We start from the raw sequence: 6,126 nt of genomic DNA on the forward strand, positions 1-6,126 counted from the left end.
GAGGCGCTGTGGATCCTGTCAGAGCCAGAGGCGCTGTGGATCCTGTCAGAGCCAGAGGCGCTGTGGATCCTGTCAGAGCCAGAGGCGCTGTGGATCCTGTCAGAGCCAGAGGCGCTGTGGATCCTGTCAGACGCTGTGACTCCAGCTAGACACTGTGATTCCAGCCAGAGGCGCTGTGACTCCTGTCAGTGTCAGAGGCGCTGTGACTCCTGTCAGTGCCAGAGGCGCTGTGACTCCTGTCAGTGCCAGAGGCGCTGTGACTCCTGTTATGAATGAGTCACCGGAGGAGGAGAAAACAAAAATACAAGCTAAGTCCAGAAAACCGGAGAGGTTGGTAGCTATCGGATTGCAGACCCCTGATCCTATACACCACAATTAACAGTAGCCGTGGGGGGTTCCTACGGTGCCCTAGACCCCTCGTCACAGTCGGAGAACTACATAAGCCTAAAGAAGGAAAGGGGAAATCTAAACTGCCCCAGAGCAGACCCCAAAGCAATAGACAGCCCCCAACATGTATTGTCGGTGAAAAACAGATGAAAACACAGACAGAAAGACAGGCTGAGCAAACGATGGGGCCCAACTAACTAGATAGGACAGGACAGAAAGACGCTGGCTGCAATCCGCAAAAAACCCTACCAAAACTGTCCCAACCGTCTGATAGGGAAAAAGGCCCTGAAGTCACTGGACTTCAAAATCATTATATCAGCACTCAGGTATATTCTGAAAACAAAGCAAAGAGATCAACTGATCAGAGACAAAAATGGAATTCAGCCAGTCCCAACCAGGGAAGGCTGAACACAAACACTAAGTAAACAGACAAAATCTCATGGAATAATAGCAGGGCAAAAACTTAGCTTTTAGTAGACAGGAACTAAACTGGATGCAAGAGCTCAGAGCAGAAAGGATCACCAGCAGCCCTGCAGGGCGTCGGCTGCCTTATATCCACTCAGAAATTCCAGATGTCCAATCACACTCCGCCTGTTCAGATGACAGGTTCTTCCCATCCCAATCAATTTCACTACCTCTCTTCACCAGCAGAGGGAGTTCATCAGACATCAAAGGTGAAGGGGAGAATGAACTCACAACAGACTCCTGTCAGTGCCAGAGGCGCTGTGACTCCAGCCAGTGTCAGAGGCGCTGTGATTCCTGTCAGTGCCAGAGGTGCTGTGACTCCTGTCAGTGTCAGAGGCGCTGTGACTCCAGCCAGTGTCAGAGGCGCTGTGACTCCAGCCAGTGTCAGAGGCGCTGTGACTCCAGCCAGTGTCAGAGGCGCTGTGACTCCAGCCAGTGTCAGAGGCGCTGTGACTCCAGCCAGTGTCAGAGGCGCTGTGACTCCAGCCAGTGTCAGAGGCGCTGTGACTCCAGCCAGTGTCAGAGGCGCTGTGACTCCAGCCAGTGTCAGAGGCGCTGTGACTCCAGCCAGTGTCAGAGGCGCTGTGATTCCTGTCAGTGGCGCTGTGACTCCTGTCAGTGTCAGAGGCGCTGTGGATCCAGTCAGAGATGCTGTGACTCCAGTCAGTGGCAGAGGCGCTGTGAATCCAGTCCGAGGTGCTGCTCAATTCTCCTGTCCATGGCTACAGATTACGGACGACGCAGAGAAACTGTCCTGCTAATCGACTCCCACCAACTCCAAGATCTGCCTGTGTTCTCACCTGTACCTGCACACACCATGCGCAATGCTCAGTATATCCACACATACACTGCACACACCTGCACCTCAAACAGCTGTAGCACACACCACGACCACTGCCCACAAGCCGCAGCAGAGACCTGCACGGCACACACAATCCGCAGCAGAGACCTGCACGGCCCACACAACCCGCAGCAGAGACCTGCACGGCCCACACAACCCGCAGCAGAGACCTGCACGGTCCACACAACCCGCAGCAGAGACCTGCACGGCCCACACAACCCGCAGCAGAGACCTGCACGGCCCACACAACCCGCAGCAGAGACCTGCACGGCCCACACAACCCGCAGCAGAGACCTGCACGGCCCACACAACCCGCAGCAGAGACCTGCACGGCCCACACAACCCGCAGCAGAGACCTGCACGGCCCACACAACCCGCAGCAGAGACCTGCACGGCGCACACAATCCGCAGCAGAGACCTGCACGGCGCACACAATCCGCAGCAAAGACCTGCACGGCCCACACAATCCGCAAAGACCTGCACGGCGCACACAATCCACAGCAAAGACCTGCACGGCCCACACAATCCGCAGCAAAGACTGGCACAGCAGCAAAAAAGGCAAATGCAATTCTAGGATGTATTAACAGAAGCATACAGTCTAGATCACGTGAAGTCATTATTGCCCTCTACTCCTTTACTCCACATTTTAAAAAAGACATCAACAAACGAGCAAGTTCAGAAAAGAGCAACCAGAATGGTGACCGGTCTGCAAACCCTGTCTTATGAGGAAAGGTTGCAGGATTTGGGAATGTTTAGCTGCAGAAGAGAAGACTGAGAGGAGACTTAATAGCTGTCTACAAATATCTCAAGGGCTGTCACATTGTAGAAGGATCAACTTTATTCTCATTTGCACAAGGAAAGACTAGAAGCAATGGGATGAAACTGAATGGGAGAAGACACATTAGATATCAGAAGGCTGACAGGGTGATCAATGAGTGGAACAGGCGGCCACGAGAGGTGGTGAGTTCTCTTTCAATGGAAGTCTTCAGAGGATGGGCAGACATCTGTCTGGGATGATTTAGCGAATCCTGCTTTTGAGCAGGGGGTTGGACCAGATGGCCCAGGAGGTCCCTTCCAACTCTACGATTCTATGATTCTATGAAACAAACTGCAGCAAAGAACGGCACAACACACACAATTCGCAGCAAAGAACGGCACGGCACACAAAGATTAACTTTTTTCTTATATTTAACAATAGAAAATGAAACCTTTCAGTAATTTCCATAAACAAAAAAATTTATTTTTATTTAAATAAATCTACATTTTCTGAAACATCGAAACAAAGAAATGAACCTGAGATTAAAAGTTGGCTTGTGTGTGGCCCCTGCAGCAAGTAAGGGGGCAATCAGTAAGGAGGAGGGACTATGGCTAGAGTCCAGTAACATGGCCAGCAATGTGCGGCTGGCTCAGAAGTATAGAAGCAATCACCCTGTCCCCCACCTCTCCAGGAAAGCCTGATCAGCAGACGTATTTGCCCCATTCCCACACATCCAGCAATGGAAACCTGCCCCAGCAGCAGCATCCCCCTCCCTACCCAGCAGTGACCACCCTGCAGCATCCCCCCATCTCAGCAGCGTCCCCCCCCCCCGTCACCATTATGTCCAGCACTCTGGATCTCACCAATTTCCTCGGTTTCCAGCCTTCACTGAAATCCATTAACATGCAGAATACTTAGTGCAAATTAAAATAATAGATTGTAAGAAATTGAAAGAAGTGGAGCAATCACCCAGATCCTTCTTGATATGCAATTTTATTCCATAACATTTTAAGACCTGCACAGCAAAAACAATCCGCAGCAAAGACCTGCACGGCACACACAATCCGCAGCAAAGACCTGCACGGCACACACAATCCGCAGCAAAGACCTGCACGGCACACACAATCCGCAGCAAAGACCTGCACGGCACACACAATCCGCAGCAAAGACCTGCACGGCACACACAATCCGCAGCAAAGACCTGCACGGCACACACAATCCGCAGCAAAGACCTGCACGGCACACACAATCCGCAGCAAAGACCTGCGCGGCTCTTAGTTACCCACTGTTTACCCTAGATACCAGCTTGCTCGCTGGTCCTGATCGCTGGTGAGTCTGTTTGTGTGACAGGTCACCAGTGATCATCAGCCTAACGATGTCCCAGCTATCCCATCCACATCGGATCGTTGGTGGGATCGCTGGGACATCGTTGTGTGTAATAGGGCCTTAATTCCCTTTTTTTTAAAACAATAGATTGCAGGCAGCAAGGTGACCTCAGGCCATCGCTGCAAACGTGATAGCTGCCTGCTGACAGTCTCCAAGGAGAAAGCTGCACAGCTGACAATAAAGAGGAGAAAAGCCTGCCTGAGTCTGAACACAGGCCGAACGCAGAAAGTATAGGCAATCCACTGGTACATGTCCAGACTGCCCCCACATATCAGTCACCTGGCCCATGGCCACCCATACACATCCGTCAGCCAGACCAGGGCCACCCATACACATCAGTCACCTGGCCAACGGCCACCCATAGATGTCAGCCAGGGCCACCCTAATACATCAGTCAGCCAGCTCACACCCACTCATACACATCAGTCAGCCGTCTCACACCCACCCATACACATCAGCCGGCTCACACACCCCCATACACATCAGTCAGCCGTCTCACACCCATCTATACACATCAGTCAGCCGTCTCACACCCATCCATAAACATCAGTCAGCCAGCTCACACCCACCCATACACATCAGTCAGCCGTCTCACACCCACCCATACACATCAGCCGGCTCACACCCCCCCATACACATCAGTCAGCCGGCTCACACCCCCCCATACACATCAGTCAGCCGCCTCACACCCATCCATACACGTCAGTCACCTGGCCCATAGCCACCCATACACATCAGTCAGCCGTCTCACACCCACCCATACACATAGTCAGCCGTCTCACACCCACCCATACACATCAGTCAGCCGTCTCACACCCACCCATACACATCAGTCAGCCGTCTCATTCAGCCGGCCCACACCCACCCATACACATCAGTCAGCCGGCCCACACCCACCCATACACATCAGTCAGCCGGCCCACACCCACCCATACACGTCAGTCAGCTGACCCACACCCGCCCACACACATCAGTCAGCCGTCTCACACCCACCCATACACATCAGTCAGCCGTCTCACACCCACCCATACACATCAGTCAGCCGTCTCACACCCACCCATACACATCAGTCAGCCGTCTCACACCCACCCATACACATCAGTCAGCCGTCTCAGTCAGCCGGCCCACACCCACCCATACACATCAGTCAGCCGTCTCACACCCACCCATACACATCAGTCAGCCGTCTCATTCAGCCGGTCCACACCCACCCATACACATCAGTCAGCCGTCTCACACCCACCCATACACATCAGTCAGCCGGCCCACACCCACCCATACACATCAGTCAGCCGTCTCACACCCACCCATACACATCAGTCAGCCGTCTCATTCAGCCGGCCCACACCCACCCATACACATCAGTCAGCCGTCTCACACCCACCCATACACATCAGTCAGCCGTCTCATTCAGCCGGTCCACACCCACCCATACACATCAGTCAGCCGTCTCATTCAGCCGGTCCACACCCACCCATACACATCAGTCAGCCGTCTCACACCCACCCATACACATCAGTCAGCCGGCCCACACCCACCCATACACATCAGTCAGCCGTCTCACACCCACCCATACACATCAGTCAGCCGTCTCACACCCACCCATACACATCAGTCAGCCGTCTCACACCCACCCATACACATCAGTCAGCCGGCCCACACCCACCCATACACATCAGTCAGCCGGCCCACACCCACCCATACACGTCAGTCAGCTGACCCACACCCGCCCACACACATCAGTCAGCCGGTCCACACACCCCCATACACATCAGTCACCTGGCCCATGGTCATCCATACACATCAGTCAGCCAGCCCACACCCACCCATACACGTCAGTCACCTGGCCCATAGCCACCCATACACATCAGTCAGCCGTCTCACACACACCCATACACATAGTCAGCCGGCCCACCCCCACCCATACACATAGTCAGCCAGCCCACCCATACACATCAGTCAGCCGGCTCACCCCCACCCATACACATCAGTCAGCCGGCTCACCCCCACCCATACACATCAGTCAGCTGGCTCACCCCCACCCATACACATCAGTCAGCCGTCACACCCACCCATACACATCAGTCAGCCGGCTCACACCCACCCATACACATCAGTCAGCCGGCTCACACCCACCCATACACATCAGTCAGTCGTCTGACACCCACCTATACACATCAGTCAGCCAGCTCACCCCCACCCATACACATCAGTCAGCCGTCTCACACCCACCCATACACATCAGTCAGCCGGCTCACCCCCACCCATACACATCAGTCAGCCGTCTCAC

The sequence above is a fragment of the Dendrobates tinctorius genome, unplaced genomic scaffold (assembly GCF_039654945.1).
Source record: "Dendrobates tinctorius isolate UK_male_01 unplaced genomic scaffold, ASM3965494v1 ptg000403l, whole genome shotgun sequence".
Taxonomy (NCBI): domain Eukaryota; kingdom Metazoa; phylum Chordata; class Amphibia; order Anura; family Dendrobatidae; genus Dendrobates; species Dendrobates tinctorius.